The sequence below is a fragment of the Alosa sapidissima genome, chromosome 13 (genome assembly GCF_018492685.1).
Source record: "Alosa sapidissima isolate fAloSap1 chromosome 13, fAloSap1.pri, whole genome shotgun sequence".
Taxonomy (NCBI): Eukaryota; Metazoa; Chordata; class Actinopteri; order Clupeiformes; family Clupeidae; genus Alosa; species Alosa sapidissima.
Genome location: NC_055969.1, coordinates 14,598,382 through 14,615,796, shown reverse-complemented (window position 1 = coordinate 14,615,796; position 17,415 = coordinate 14,598,382). Strand labels below are relative to the sequence as shown.

At 41.8% G+C, this 17,415-nt stretch overlaps 2 long non-coding RNA genes across 3 annotated transcripts in view; one reads left to right on the top strand and one right to left on the bottom strand.

Moving 5' to 3' along the window:
* LOC121679790 overlaps nt 1-17,062 on the top strand; it is a 57,874-nt gene extending 40,812 nt beyond the window's left edge. The window contains exons 2-5 of one of the 2 annotated variants that reach the window (XR_006021428.1): nt 4,047-4,139; nt 6,624-6,683; nt 8,028-8,196; nt 16,547-17,062. This is a non-coding gene — a long non-coding RNA (uncharacterized LOC121679790). Of the gene's footprint in view, nt 1-4,046; nt 4,140-6,623; nt 6,684-8,027; nt 8,197-16,520 lie in introns of both variants that reach the window. The other variant, XR_006021429.1, reaches the window with a different exon arrangement.
* Nucleotides 1-17,415, bottom strand: part of LOC121679792 — a 50,745-nt gene that overhangs the window by 31,936 nt on the left and 1,394 nt on the right. Inside the window, exon 2 of the long non-coding RNA XR_006021430.1 lies at nt 13,958-14,055. This is a non-coding gene — a long non-coding RNA (uncharacterized LOC121679792). The remainder of the gene's footprint in view (nt 1-13,957; nt 14,056-17,415) is intronic.

Here is a 17,415-nt window from a genome sequence, read left to right as displayed (position 1 = left end):
AAGTAAAACTCAAAATATCTTAGAAATATAACTACAGTGTGACTACTATTCACACACAGTACAGTGTGTACCATTAGCCATTTGATATCTTCAGGAAGCCACTTATTTTCTCTCTCTCTCTCAAAATTTAGCCAGGATTTGCTAACCATAGGTTTGCTGTGTTTTGCCTGGGGCACAAATAGCTAGCTGACAGGACAAAACAGCTCTATTTCTTCTGCCAAAAAAGATTGAATTTCTTCCTAATGTTTTCCTTCTGTGTAATACATGCATTACAGATTCATTTTCTGATTCATATTATTTGTATTGACAGTGCACAATCATAATCTATATTTAGAAAGTATAAGTGTAAGTGAAATGTGTGCCCTATGTCAAAGATGCACTAAAATAGCATAATCATGAGTTTCTTTTCTCAGGCAACTCTCTGAAACACAACTAAGCACTGTTTGCATGAAAGGAATAGTGTGAGATATTTATATTTGTATACCTTCAGGTCATGCTTGTCTATTATAGTTTATAGTTTATTCAGTGATTTCATAACATTGTTGACACACAAAAATAAATCAATGTTAATATTTCGAAACCAAATTAACCTGAAAGGATGTTGTTAGCGGCTTATGGGGAAGCTTTGATTTTGATCGGTCTAATATTTTATTTCATTCAATCAGCATGTCATTAGTTTTTTTAATCCTTTACAACCGACCACCAGCATCACACAACTGCATCTCAGGATGGTCAAATCTGTTCAGCAATCTGCTTTGGCCCTGAGTTGAGTCCATAAAATCTATATGCGTGTGTATGTGTGTGACTGGAATACTGTAATGTAATATTTTCCTTGACGCAGAACCTTTTCACTTAAACCACAATGGTGCTATAGAGGGTGAACATAACCTTGACACAGTGGACAACAATGTCGCAACGTAACCATATCTATGAAAGAAATGCAATGTGGTATGGCATGTCACGTCTTTGTATGCAAGTCTCCAGTTCTTTCCTGGCCCTTCTCATGTCAACTGAGATGAGCAGTAGGCCGTGAGTGTGTGTGTGTGTGTGTGTGTGTGTGTGTGTGTGTGTGTGTGTGTCTGTATGTGTGTGTGCATGTGGGTGTGTGTGGGGGGGGGGGGGGCATACACTGTTCTCAGATTATATGAACACTAACATCCCCGTGATTGCAGCACAGCCTGCCAATAGAGCCCCTCATCAAGTGGACAGATGTGTCCTAATTTAGAGCCCCAGTGGTATGGTGTGTTATAGATTAATTAATGTTTTCAAACCTATTCCCGTGGCCTGGCCTTTGGGGCATAACCGTTGAGAGCACTTTCCTTGTTTAAATACGCTTCCTCGGTGCTGAAGCAATGGCTGCGTGCGGATGGCCGCCGATGGATTTATCGCTTTTGCGATTTTGCCCCTTCAATCGTCGGACATGCAATTAAACTGAGTGATTGGGGGGTGCATTAGGAGGAACTGGGGTGGGGTGGAAGCTGGTGCGGCTTCTTGCCACTTATGCCATCAGAGGCATCAGACTCTTCATAAAGCAGTTGTCAGGCCTCCGCCCCTCTCCGCACACCAAGACTAAACACGCGCCGTATAAATAAGGCACATAAATATGGGACATCCGTTCGCTTTGATGGATTAGAGCCAGCTAGTGTTTCAAGGAGGGAGACTCACGTCTCGTTTCATCTCCATCTAGTTCTACACATCCACAGCAGCTCCCTCATCCCACACCCAGACCCAGCTAAGGTGACTGAGACAATACTCCTGGATCTCAAGTTGCGCCTCCTTGTTTTATTTTTTCTGTCCTTTCTCTTTTTCTTTTTGTTTGGTAGAGGTCACACATGCATTGCAATGTGGACAAAGGAAAGAGAAAAAGAACTTGACAAATCTAGAAAGGCAAGAAGAAGGGATAAACCCGAGCCTGGACCTATTGTGCCTATGTAAGTCTAAACGGCCATTGTCTCAACAGAGAGGAAAGTGAGCTCGGCATTGGCCTTGCATAGCTGTAATTCCAGCACCAGGAAATGTATGGGGCCTAGGCGGGAGGGGTTGGGGGGTGGTTAGAGGTACAAGGGGGGGGGGGGGGGCAGTGCAACTAAATAACCATCTGCAGGCCTCTCATGTACGACAACCAGCCATCCCTCCCTCCCACCAATTCCGACAAGCACACACACACACATACACACACTCAAAAATGGGCCCCAAAAATTCCATGTACAAATGTCTTCCTTCTTGAACCATTGCATAACCAGTGAATACTGTGTATAATGACTCAATGAAATGTGTGTGAAAATACATCTAGACAATGGTCCAATCTGCAGAGCAAAGGCACCAAGAATATGGTTGGATCTCTGTAAGTGAAACTGTGCTGGATATTTCCTAACCAGCATAATTTCAAAGACTAATTGGAGTCATACGTCAGATTCCATTTACTGTATAATGACACTGTTTGGTCTCAATAATCATATGCCTCTATCTGTAAATGTAAGTAATACTTACAGGAATGACCTTCTCTCCCATAATTATATTCCCCGAAAGGAGGAAATCTCCAGATGTTTCTCTACACACAGATGTGCAATATTTCTGCTAAATGGATATGTAATTATGGGCATGATAGGGAAAAATCCATTAATGGCTAAACATGGAGCTTATGCAGCTATCTAATTCATGTAAAATTGATCTACATGACATTGACAGAGCATGATTCCATAACCTGTCCCAAAAATCCATTTCCGGTGCTTCAAAAATACCATTGCACTGAAAACACAGGAGTCGAACGCAGAACCACACCAGCCTATAAGGCACATGACCGTTTAGAAAGCAGACAAAGAGGCACACAAAAAAAATATGTAATTTTAGTTCAAGTCAAAGTTAAGTTGACGTCAGAGCCACTCTTTCTTTTGGTGTCCTCCTCCTTCATTATGACACACTTGGGACTCTGGGCTCTGCTCTGCTGTGCGGTGGGGCGGGACAGGTCATGTGAGCCGGCTGACCGGCCTCGTGTGTATCAGGGACTCAGAGACTCTGGCCCGGCCGCAGGAGGCTCAGCCATCTGCCTGACTCAGCACTCGGGAGATAATTAGAGGCTCTCAGCCGAGGCTCGCACACGCAGAGTTAAAATGTGGAAGACGTGGAGCCACAGAGGCTCTCTCCCTCTCTCCCTCTCTCCCTCTCTCCATCTCTCCTAAAGCCCCAGTAAAAGAGTCTTCTTCGTCCTCACCGTCGTCAACAAAATCAGCAGCCACTGTGAATCCTCGCTGAGCCCTTGCCTGCTAACAAATCGTTTGAATGCAGAGCTTGGCCAGCAGCAGGCCAGTTGAAGCTAACCTCCCCCACCTCCACCCCCATCCCCAGTCTCTGTCTGACTTGACGTAGATGGAGAAGAGGTGGGAAATTGCTGGCCATGTCCCTGTGCTCGAGGCCTTTCACTGATGTGTGATATGTATGCTCAACCACCACCACCTCCTCCTTCTTTCCTGCAGAGGTCCCTGGCCCTCGGAGAAATCCTTAACTGTGTTGTATCAACGCCTGAGCTAAACCACTTATTGTCTATCAAGGTCAGAGGGAGGTGCCATCTGCGTCAGAAGGGGAAGGCAGGATTGGAGCCGCGTCTGGAGCTTGGCAGCTTTAAGTGTCGCCAAAGTATTTCCATGACCGTGTCTGCAAACTGTCATGGTGTCAGAGATTTAAAAGGCACTGGAACACTTAGGTTAGTTTATGTATGTCAGTGAAAAGGCCCTGGGAACAAATAAAACTAGAATAAATAGGTCAATACAATCAATACAAACCACTTGCAGCACTGCCAAGGCTGAAATATTATGTAAATATTATGCAAAGACCTTTACATATGCAAATACTGTAGATAAGTGTTGGACACATGGACGCGGCAGTTATGTGACAGAACACAGTTTTATAGTGCTGCTTAGTACCATACAGTATTTGAGTATTATATTAATGTGTATATTAAGTGTTTTAGTGCAGATAAATGAAGAATTAAGAGTTGAATTGCAATATCTTACTGAAAAGCTTTGTGTGTTCTCTGTTTTCTGTTGTAGATGTGAGTAACCTGGATGAGTGCATTAGTATTCCAAGGCTGCGTCTCATGATTTTCCTCTTGTGAAAGGGCATTTCCCTCCAAACCAGATGTGGTAGGTCAACTATCTTGAGCTTCAGTTGTGCTCTCTGGCAAAGTACCAGGTGTTATGAACATGGATTCTTAGAATCTGCGTGATTCCATTTAGAATAATTACAGTGCATGAAAATGCACTGTTCTGTTATCCGAAGTCTTCTTCTTCTTCTTCTTATTCTTCCCACCAAATTTCTGCGTCTAATTCAGCTTTAACCGTTTAACGTAGAAACTTCGTTCAAACTTTGTAACGTAGGTCTTGAAAAGGACACGTGGGGAATGTATTTTTCACTTTTGTAAACTTTATACTTTTTGAGATATTAATAAAAAACAAGCTTATTTTTCCCCATAGACTTAACATGGGCTGATGACATCACAATGGGTTAATTAACTTGATTTGCACCTGTATCAACTTCCAGCTGCTCACTACTAGGACCCATCAAAGGGCCAGTTAAACTGATTGCACCTGTATCAACTGCTTTCTGCTTAACTAGGCCAACTCTCTCTGTGTCTCTCCATTCTACAAGGATATAAGGCACATTCCATCCAACTTTCTATCCATTCATCCTCTTCAAACCATTAAAGGTGCGATTTGTAGGATTGTTACCGAACGTTCTGTAGGCCAAAATCAAAACACTGGTGAACGTTCTCAAGACTACCAGACGCGAGCCTCTTCTGGGTTGCCAGATGTAATGAAGACTTAGCTAACGTTAGTTGACCTGCAGCTGCTTTAACGTTTCTCCAACCATGACCCAGCTACACATTAAGGAAACAATGAAAACAAAAAATACCTCTCTAACCAACGTAACATATTTAGCTGAAGTCAGCGATGCAGATGAAGTTTAGCCTAGGCTACATGTTGTGGAGAAATATGGCCAGCTCTGCGTCAGACTTGATATTCTTCATTTGACGAAGACGTCACCATATCAGGAAGCTCCTCCGATGTCCACTTAATTTGTTTCTTGTTTTAATTTTGTAAATTTGCCTGCCTCTCGTAGGCGTTCATGACTACAACTGACAGCTGTTGACAGTTGGCCTTTGCTAATTTGGCAACCCAAATAGGAGGACGTGCTAGCCCATTATTAATACGCTATTCTAGAATGAATCGTTCAAAACATAAACGAAAATTCCAAGAGATTCCGCCCCGTAACTCATTTTTTTCATGGGTTTTACGGGGTTTTACGGGTTAGAGTAATGTTGTCAAATAAGCCATTACGTCAATTCATCGTGTTTCCTTACTCTCTGACAACATATAGTGATCATTTTCTGAATGGTTACAGTTTATTTTCCATTATTTCCTACATACTGGACCTTTAACTCATCCACCCATTAAACAATCTGCCTATCAACATCCATTCAACTTTCTGTCTGTCAACATCCATTACACTATCTAAATTCAACTTTTAAACTATATACTCTGTCTCAGGCTTTAAGCATACAATCTGGCTCTCTTAAGACTACAGATTCTGTTCCTATTTCCTCTGCCCACAACTGTTTCAAAATAAATGTCCTCACTACAATAATTCACTATTAAATCATTTAACTATTTAAACTACTCAACTATTTAACGGTTTAGACATTTCAACTGTCAGTTGTTATCAACTATGACTCCTGCCAACTGTTTCCAAATAAAAGTTTGTTTTGCATTTTATGTTAATATACAGTATGTTTATATTTTCATGCACTGGTAATTTCCTCGAAATTACATTTTCTAGTTCTCTTATGCCCTTAGACACTTGACCTTGTTCTTGCCTTTGTAACAACAAGCAACCTTAGCAAATGAAGCAAATGTACACAGCGCTTGTGCCGGATCCAGCATCGGCACACAGTAAATCACTATATAATCAACGCTAAATGGCTAAAGCAGAGCCACTGGTAAATAGGAAGTCATATCTGATTGCTCAATGTCAAGATTAAAAGCCGTTACTAAATGGTGACTTGTTTGTGAGGGCGAAATTTCCAAACGAAAGGTCTGCTTATTTCCATGCTGTTTTGAGTCTTTGATCCATTCAGTGCCGAGAAACAATCAGTTACATCACAGAAAATTCTCCATCGTTCAGATTTAAAAGCAAGCCCCATAAACGAACTGAGCTATATTTACCTTCATCCAAGACACATATTTGATTCTCGAGTTGCCTAGGATACATAAGACACACAATGAATAGCTAGGAAGACGTCCGTAATTACAGAGTGAGCTATCTGAAAGGCTTTAATCTAAGAAGCAAGTCTACTGCACTGATCTTGACTAGGCTTGGGGCAGATTCACTCACAAGCAACTTCAAAGTATTTCCAATATGTTACACCCTGTATTAATGATTGAGGTCCTTGAATGGTCGACCCTGATCTTAGTTGTCATAATGATCCTAGGACAGCAAACTTCAGATTCAAATGAGCTCATGTATTTACTCATGGTACTGTATGTGCATTTGATTTGATTGGATATTTGCCCATTTTGTTTAGATTTATACTGTATGTTTGTCTTTTCTGCACAATATACATTTTTCAGATTCCTATATGACTGTGACTTTTTGCTTCTCAAGATTTTGACAAGCCACATTCATAACAGGTTGGTGAGTAAGCACTACAATGTCTTATACTTGCACAACACTCTGCTATCACAATCAGCCCTGCACTAGATCAGTAGCTCTGGAACCAGTTTTGCCGGAGAAAGCGCTGGGAGAGAGATGGGAGAGAGGTGCAAAGCATACAGTCCGAGGCCGCTTCCCCTTTTTCTCAGCCATGAGTCTAAATCTGTCTACCCCATCGGTGTGTGAGTGTTGTATTAGTTCTGTGCTTTTAATGGGCCCATGCAAACATCACCAACTCTGCCCCCTCAGACGGGACTGTATAGACTGTGTAGAATCCCTTCCCCTCCGTCTGTACACCACGCACCAGTTGTTTCAAGGTCAGTCATGCGGTAATGTTAAGCTTGGCCCTTGGGAAGCTATGTGCCATAATCTCTCTGTGGCACTCCGGTTTTCAGGTAACTCGATGAGGTCAGTGGGGATCGTGTTAGGCACCTAAGAATGAGCTTTTGGGAGCCACGGGGCAAGGGGGGGGGGGGGCATCTGCTTTGCGGCTGCATGTAATTAAAATCACAATATGAACACCAATCAGGCATCCGTAGTCTGTTTTGAGGACAGGTGAGCTAGTGTGGGGGGGCCTAGCCGTCCTCCGAAATGAATGGGCCAATTCCCTGTTATTGCATTTTATGGCAGCCGACCTGGGTTCTTATCGACCAGAATCCTGCGAATGATCTCTGCAGCTGAGGGTGTTTTTCTCTCCAGTGGAAAGCTGACACCGCAGACAATGAGTACGGGCCCCGTAGTAAATTGAATGGTAGCTGTGGGTGCGGGTGTGGGAGGATAGGGTGAGAGATGGGGCTGATTGCCTAAGCAACCCCCCCCCCACACACACACACACACACTTCCCTCCACCCCCCATTCAGACCACGACACATTGTATGTCTCATCTCCTCCGAGGGAACGTCCCAGCACTCAAAGGGAGGCCTGGAGCAAGGCAGCAATTTCTGCAGGAGAAATCACTGGACTGTGCCAATCAACCATAAACATGTCAAAGACCAAACTAGGTCACCTCTCTTAGTCTAAGTCTCTCTATGACTCTCTCTCTCTCTCTCTCTCTCTCTCTCTCTCTCTCGGTCTGTCTGTCTGTCTCTCTGTCATTGGCATTTACCAAGCCCTCAATGAAGAATGTAGCCTCAGCCCACCAAAACTGCCCCCCCCTACCAGAAATATATGGCACAACATAAGCTCCCCACCTCCAAGATTTAAGAATCGACTAAATAATAGACTTCAACTTGTGCGTTCCTCACTCCCTCCCTTTCTCTCACTCTCTCCCTCCCTCTCTGTCCCTCAATCTTTTTTTGTCTTTTTCTCTTTTTCCCTGACAGACATTCCATTCCATCTGCAGGGTGATTGCAGGGATATGAATGCCTGGGGATCATTGTGAACTGTCACGGCCTTGCCTTGCCTCGCCTGACTGGGTTGGAGGAGGGAGCTTCAACAGGCCAGCAGGGACTGACTGCACACATTCAGTGTGCTGGCATTAACCTCTGCAGGGTATACCCACACACACACACACACACACACAGGTTTCTTTTCCTCTCTGTGCAATGCCGGATGAATTGCTTGCCTTTTGTCTTAATAGAAAATACACAGTGAGCGTGATAACTAATCAAAGCAAGACTGGAATGTGCTAACGCACACGAGTGCAGTGAGTGGAATCATATTCTAGTAATGTAACAACTTCACTCACCATGGCTTACGTAAACTTTCTGTGGCTATGCATTTTTATGGCTCAACATAAAAAAGAATGGCACTGGTTTGGATGCCCACTCTGCACAAAAATAACTTAATATACAGAAATTCAAGAAAATGGCCACCAGGTGAACTATTACTCACAATGTAACAGTTTATGAGAACAAAAAGCTCCAAAAAGGTCTCTCTGGTTTAATAGAGGGGAAGTCTGAGCCAGCTTTGTAATCTGGCAAACAAATCTAAAAAAGTATTTTTTTTTCCCCTGCATGCTTCCTTTCTATGGATACAGCCCCAACAAGAATGAAAATTGGGAATGAAAGTTCCAGGGCTCGGGCGGAACGTGGAACATCTGGCAGACCAGAAAGCCCACAAACACAATCTCTTCCCCCTCGCTGCGCGTCGACATAAACCCCCAGCTATCGCCGGTGGCTGTTTTCTCTCGTTTTTTTGGGGGGGGAACAAATGTAAAAAGATTACATTTTTTTACTGCTCTGGAGGGTTCAGGAGTGCACTCTGTGCCAGGCCGGTCATGAGCGTGCGTGTTAAACCACCCGAGCACACTCTGGAAGACAGCCAGCAGCGGCAGCACCACCGTGGCTGCTGCTGCTAGCTACGTTCCTGACCCGTGGTTCACTCCTTGTTGAACAGGAGGAGAAGGGATCACACGAAGGGAGTAAACTGTGCAGCACAGTCCAGTGACGCAGATGTGACGAGACCAGGAGTTAAACCCCGGAGGTGCTGTTTCACTGCTCACGTTTCAGACTCTGGGCTCTGTAAAGCGCCTTGAGACTATTTCAATTGTTTGAGCGCCATACAGAAAATAAACTTGAACTGTTAGCTGTACTTCTGAATCACCATTTTGCGTGTCCAAGAGAGTGTTACAGCTGCTTGCTGCACTGAACTAATGTGATGCAAAATTCATGCAAAGCTTTCAGTGTACCTCCTGAACCTCCACATTTCACGAACATTTGCCATGTTCATTGTGTAGACTTAGAGTGTGGTAGAGAAGCTTGAGTTTGCTGGCAAGCCATCTTAGTTTTGCTGTAGAGAAACACACAAATGGTCTTTAATCTTCTGTGCCTCAGAACTTAGGTTACACCTTTTTGTCCCAAGCTTTGTCACATCATGTCACATCTAAGTATCACACAATCTCATGCTACTCCAGCCATGAGCCATAAGAGCACAACACACGCGCGCACACACACACACACACACACACACACACACACACACACACACACACACACACAAACATACATGCACACACACACACACACACACACACACACACACATACATGCACACACACACACACACATACATGCACACACACACACACACACACAAAGCACCAAGATGGTTAGTAGTTGACATGACCCCTTTAACACATGCTGGCATGCACAAGCACAAGGACTTCTGAGAACTGTACCTATCCTTGAATTTTAAATCATGAAAAATACCTCACATTATGTTTTACATCTTAACCCTTGGGCTAGCAGCAAATCACTGGCAGTCTGAGAGAGAGGGCTCCCGCATGAGCCACATTCCAGGCCAGGAACTCGACCACAAAGATGGCTCATGCCATATATCACCTTGGTATGTTACTGAGGAAACTTATCACACTTTTCGATTCAAAGCACGGCTGGTTCATGTGTTATTGCTTTGACATTCATTTAGGAACAGAATGTCAAAGCCATAGAAATGTTCTAGAACCTGACTGCAATTATCGGAATTCCTTTTCAGTCGTGATTGAATGCAACAACCTTTTTGTACCAAAAGCACATCTAGAAAAAATACTTATTTGTTACATGATATTTGGAACAAGGATGTCAAAATAGTAAATGTTACTTTGCTCTTGGTTTTCTTGTGCAATTACCGCAAGTAGGGAATGCCAGGCATTTACACAACCATGTCCTAGATATCCAAGTCTTCACTGAATCCCTGTTTTCATTAAGTCCACTGAGTAATAAAGCCATATTAGTATAATTAAGGCAATCTAAGCACAAGCAGACTATGTATGCATTAATCACTGCGTACTGGGAATCTCCTTGCGTTCATTGATTTACTTTGACAAGATGAGCTCAGCCTCAGAGCTTCACTGCATGGTACCAAATCATCTCCACGTTGGAAATGTGCTGTCTCAACCATATGAAAAACCCATAATCAGCATGGAACAGCTAAGCACCATACAGATTGAGCTTTTCTGTACTCAACCGTAGATAAAAAAAAAAAAGCCTAAGTACGACCGTTCCCAATGCAAAGCTTATAAAAAAAAATCCCAAACATTTGCAGCGATGTTCCAGTTGGGCCCTGGCTTTGATCACATGGTGTTAAAAGTCTACTGGAACAGAGCACTAATGGCGCCTAAGCCCCTGTGATATGAATGTGTCACGTCTGAAAGTATGCCCATCTCATGCATGATTATTTACTGCAAAGCAGGGGAATCATTCACAAGCGGCAGAATCAATAATCCTTTATCTCAGAGACAGACCCTTTCCTTATAAGAACAAAGCTCCTCTTAATCACTTTTATGACTCAAAGTTTGATTTGGGCATTACATTGAGAGTATAAAAACGTCAGGCGATGGATTTTCCATTCTGCTGGCGGTAAATTTTAGCTTTTTTTGATAAACGGAGAAAGAGAGTTGTAATTCGTCTTCCATTACTCAATCAAAAAACGACACATGTACACAAATAAATATGTGCATCAACAATATAACATTCAATCACATTTCCCCTTAAAAGGTAATGTATAAGGAGAAATATGAGGTCCATAATTAGTCACATGTTTTTTACTAAACCTGAGGCCACAGGATGCAAAAGTATAAGTCAACTGAAAACGATTTTAGAAAATAACGTGCAGTGCTCGTGCAGCGCTCGCTTTGAAGTGGCAGCCAGTGGGGTTACCGTGATCCCTGAGACTCTAATTGGGCCTCCTTATCTCACTGTGGTCTTAGACCACAGTGTTAAATCATACTTTCAAAGTAACAGGATGACCTTCCTGATGATGAAATGACTGTCCTGAGGCTACAGAAGCACCATCACAGGCCTCCATCACTCAATGTCGGTAGTAAAAATAAGAAAATTTAACACGTTGGTTTGGACAGCTTGCCTGAAAATGTACACAGGAACACCTTAATTGGCCTGAGTGTGGCAGTTGTGGTATGACAAGCTTCTGTGAATGAATAGTTTCATTAAATAAATGAAAATTAAGGATTAACACATCATTACAAAATTACATGAAAAATCAGTTCATGAAAGTACTGTAGCTCAGAAACCTTGAGAGCTAATAAGCAATGTAGGTTACATTTGAACTTTCTAAGGCTTTATATTAATTTATAAAACTCTACTGTGCCTGTAGCATATGAGAAAGTTTTTGGATTAGTCAAATGTCCTAAATAACAAAGGTACTGACAACCCTTAACATTGGTTAACATAGAAAAAGAGATCTGTTACAAAACCCTACTAGATGAAACATACAATTTAGCAAGTAACATAATACCCCCAGTACTGCTGCACTGTACTACAAAAACGCTCTGTGGTAGGCTGCCTGGCCATTTGTTGTTTCTTTCATGCCAGGGCGTAAAATTTCATATCAATCATGTATGCAAATAGATATCCCTGATTTCCCTCTAGCTTTTATTTGTGCTTGTTTCAGGAGTATGGTTGGGGTTTTGCGAGAGCCGGTGGAATAATCAACGCCTGCCCTGCCCCTCAGCTCCAGCCAGTCTGTCTCCACTCAAAGAGCCCTTTCAAGAGGGGGAGAACCTCACAATTTATAGCGACGTGTCCATTGTGAGCCTCGCCAGGCTTCACTGTAACTATTTTGTCAAGTGTGTGGGTGATGGGGTGCGGTGGTGGGGCTTGTGTGTGTGGGCGAAGGGGGTTGAGGGGTTGCTAATATCAAATTCTTCAGCAATAGTTGTCATTAGTAACCTGAGAGAAGAGTGTTAGTCAGTTCTTGTGTGCTCCAGTAGTTTTTGACGGGCCATGTTTTGTGAAGTTTACACAGTCACATTGAAGAAGCCCTGACATGCTGAAGTATAAAAATAGAAAAAGCATACACATTCAATGCACATTCGCTGGAACAAAAAAAAACGTTAAGTCTAAGACAGTCTTTAATTCATGTTTCAGCTGGTTACCTTCTTCAGGTGTTCCAACCACTGAAATGTTGGATTAAAATTATAATGTAGACTTTACAACAGCATGTGGGGATTCTCTGTATATTTTTATTAGTAGAAAATTTTGTACTTCAATGTCAGAATCAAATGAAAAACTCTTTACACTGTACATTACACTATCCAGTGAAATTCATGCACATTATGTAACAGCTGAAAATGGTATGGCGAAGGTTGAGCATCTGATGACCATATTTATTCATATTATATGCTATAGTGAGCTATGTAATCCATAAGTGTGATTGGACTTAAATGCAAATGTCAGTTATATAGCAATTGTGAGTGGGGGGGTATGGATAAAGCAAAAGAGAGACCGAAAGACAGGATGAATAGAGAGAGAGAGTTCCAAGAGCTGAAGTAGAAATTCCCTTCCCTTCTATTCCCCCTCATTTTTCCATGTTTTGTTTAAATAAGCGTCGGCGGGTGATGCATTTCACAAGTTCCTCTTATGTCACTGGACATCACGAGACGGCCAGTGTGAGAATTCTCAGCTTGCTCACAAAAAAGAAAGTGAAAGAATCAATGAATGGAAAAGGGGGTGTTGGGGTAGAATGAAAAGCCGGGCCCTGAGGAGCTACACACACACACACACACACACACACACACACACACAGTAGCTAGAGGTTGGTCATTATGGAGAAGCTGAAAACACAGGGCAGATTAATGGTTTAGGGGGCCCAGTCCTGTGCTGGATGAATTCTTAAAAGGTAGATTAAACATTTACTGCCTCGACCAAAGCAACACACCATCTGTCACGTACCTGAAGCTTTCATTCGTTCGTAAAGAAGCGTGAAGTAAAAAAAAAGAGAAAGAAATCACTAATGTATTCCTTTGCTTGTCTCAACACACTACATGCATAATGGCATGTAGATGGATTCTACCCGATATGGACGCTCAAGGACCTATGCTAAGCATTTACAATGATGACATGATCAATCTATAACTGTGACAGTGCTCCATATTATCACCTCCAAAGCCATGAACTATGCACTATTTTTTAGTCACCAGCCATAGTCGCCCAGTTTGTAGGTCATGTTACTGCATAATCAGCTCTGAAACCTTTGCTTCAGCTACTTAAGAACTTAGGATCTATTGTGTGCAACTGCTACTTTAGCTGCACATTTTCAGATATTATTTTGTTGACTATTCAAATTATTTCCAACAACCATCTGGGCACTGCATATTGCGTATGTTTGTGTACTACTTTCTGATGTTATGGAATTCTATATTCAAGTGCCAGTTGGTGGTCTTCAATGAATCTCGGTCAAAAAAACATATTTGATTAGCATAAGAATGGAGAGGCTGAAGAGGTCCCAGCTTCGGTAGGGCCCCAATCAGATGCCCTGGGCACATTCAGGTTCTGTGTTGTACCATAACAAATCTTACCTTATTGTCTGGATGCAGAAAGAGACAGCTGACAATGCTAGCACCAAGCACAAGCCACAACCATTCAACGATCCAGATGAACCTTTCTGAGGCTGTATCTGAAAACAGAATAAAGCTGTATAAACTGTAGCTCAAATGAAAACTTGCATGTTATACACCTCTCCCTGTGGTCAGTTTTTTTATGGAACAATATAACAGGCCTCTGATCCTATGCTGTTGGCTGGGTGCCAAGGGCAACAACCTGTGAATAGTCGACTTTCCTTTTCGCTTCAAAGGAGCCTGCAGAAATGAAAAGGAAGGGGGGGGGGTCATTCTTTCTTTTTCTTTTGATGACGGAAAGTCGAGAGGAAGTTTCTATTAACCGTAACACTGTTAATTGTTGGTCATTAACATTCGAAGGGAGATCTACTATATGTCATGCAAAGGTAATGTAAGAGCATGGAATGCTCACTGAGCATTAGAATGTGAAGAGCATTAGAATCTGAATTATGTATGCAAAATGCACATTCCATGAAGAGAGAGAGGGAAGGAGCAGGGAAGTAAGGGGCCCATATTTATCTGCTGGGATTGTGACATTCATGCAAAACGTTTACTGTCAAGCAGGTCTATAGACACTTTTTTTGCCCTTTATTTAGATCTCAAAACTGCTCCGGAGGCCAAAACTCCTTTTAGCCATATTCTAATGGCGACTTTCTCACAAGATTCTGTACATCAACAAAAAATAATTTATGCTCTTGTGTGACTGCATAGCAGCTGCACATCTGTTAGCGTTTAAAACATTGCTTCAGGGCATGTTTCAGTCCTACAGACAGTGTCATTCATCAGTCATCAGTCGACTGTACCATACATGGAGCATTTCATAGGATATTTCAAATAGCCGACTATGTGTGCAAAAGCGCAATGTGCTGACGAGATACTGAGCCATCGTTCAGTCAATAAAGTGAGATCATTTAGTTAACTATTATGAAGTTTATTTTCTGGCATCACACCGCACAGGTCTGATATATCACCCTTGCAAAAAAGTCAGTAAATCCCATAAAAGCTGAGAGAGGTGTGCATTATCTACTAAATGTAGGTACAGCCCATTATGTTTTCTGGCAGGTTGAGATTGATGATATGGAAATAATTGCTCTTAATTGAATTCTGCCTGTGGGCCTGTCTGTTCTCGATTGCCAATCCGATGACTGTGAGAGGGACCACCCAGACATGCCAGCAGCTCTCTCGCTATACCGATGGCATGCATGTTACCGCAGTTATTATTGCAGTGAGTAACCACACCTGTGGATGGAGCAGATGAAGCAGTTCTAAGCTACTTTTACAGGCTAGCCTGTCCCATGTGCGCTCTCTCTCTCTCTCTCTCTCTCTCTCTCTCTCTCACACACACTCTGTCTGTCTGTCTCTCAGCTGTCAGTATCTGTTTTGTTTTTATTGTTTCACTCTGGGGGCTGCTGGGGCCGATCTGAATAACCTCTGCGACCAGTTTGCTGGATCCTAGCCAATGCCAGAGTGGTACTATTGAAGGGGGGGGGGGGGGGGGGTGCTATGCTTTTTGTATCCTTCTCCATAACAGTGATGGCACAATGATCTAATTAATTTATGGTGATTGGATGATATGAGGATTCATGTTTCATGCTGTGTTCAGGAACCATGCTTTTATAAGTATCAGTTATGCATGAATGCCTGGTATATAGTTGATGAATGTACATATTAATGGGAATTAAACAAGGTGGAATTTACACCGTGCAATGAAACAGTAATTCAGTGAACAATTATATGCTTGGCCTTATGGATGGACCACAATCTGAACTCTAGCCACTCTTTGTGCCTTACTGCATCCTAAATAAATAAACATCTAAACATCTAAAATAAATACATCTACCTGCTTATGATATAATCACAAAGACAAAACAAAAACAATGCAATCTAGCAATGATCATTAACTATCTTATAACTTCTGTGCAAAGACACGTGGCCTTGTCGTATGGAACTGCTTTAAAGCACCACTCTAGTTTGCTTCAATATGGCAGATGGGTCCACGCTGTCTGATCCACAATGCAACCAGGCGGCAGAATGAAAAGATTACATGGTCTGGTAGTTCAAATATTCAATTCAATCACCAGTGACAACTCCAGATCTGATCTTATTCTTACATAATATTATAATAGTTTCTTTCTTTTGACAACTTTCTCTTTTTTTGAGGTTAAACAGTGTTAACAAACATATTAAAAGGCACATTCCTGGAAACAGTGAAAAAATATCAGAATGGGTAAATATTTCTGAAACTTTTATTAGTTATAACAACCATTGAATGCAAGTGATTAGTGATGGCACTGTGAATTTGTTTCAATTGCAGCAATTGAAACATTGAAACTTGGAACAGATAGAACCTCCCACATAATCAGAAACTCTAGCTAACATTAATATAGTTAAATGTCAGTATATTTTCACAGGTTATATGTTTTCACAGCTATATATATATATATATATATATATATATATATATATATATATATATATATATTTGTTTTTTCTTAAAACTCTGCTCTCTGATCTTCTCATCTAGCCTCTCCTTCCTGTACCCCTCAGCAGATCTGAAAGGTGTAACCTCTACTGATTTCCCTGTGGTCGGAGTGCATCTGAAGAGCCTATTTGCACTCGAAAAGCTACTCGGTACTTCTCTGGCAGAGCATGGGCAGGATAGCCTACTTGCCAGGGGATTTCTGTTGGCTACTCTCTTCCATAATTAGCCCACCCACATTCACAGTCATATGAGGATGTATTCGGTTTTCTGTCAAAGAATTGCTGTCTTGTAGGACATAGGCTAGACTACTTCTGAATGGAGAATGATGATCAAACACAAGTTTCTGTCATACATATAATGATGGATAGCAAATTATTTATTAACATTCACAGTTAAAGTGAACAATGCAGCTAGTTTTGAGCGACTGAAAATGATGCTTTTTAAAGAACCCTTGTATAATAGGCTAACACATCTATGCTACATTTAAATTCAATTGTATGTTCTCAAGTTGCCATAATTTGACAAATGTATTTTTCTCTGATGACAAAAAATGTATGTCCCTTTCCATTCAAGCTGAATTTAATCAAAGCCTTTTTCATTTGTTTGAGATGTCTGGATTCGTCTGGAAATTCCCCTATTAAAGTTATATCTTTGAGTTGATGGACTCTTCCCCTTGGTTGACAAGACTGCCTGTTCCAGTCCTTGGATGAAGTATGCCTACATAATTTAATTTATGGAAACGGAAGAATAACATGTTGCTATTCACTTGCTACATTCTTGCATTTTAAGGGTAGGGCCTACCCTATTATCGTATTTGACAGCTATCCCAGTGTAAAAAGTTTCCTAAAAGTTTTCGTGATGTACATAGCCTATCATTATTCTGACAATAGTCAAGCATTGCTAAGCTATAGTAGGCTAAGCCTACAGACCGACATGA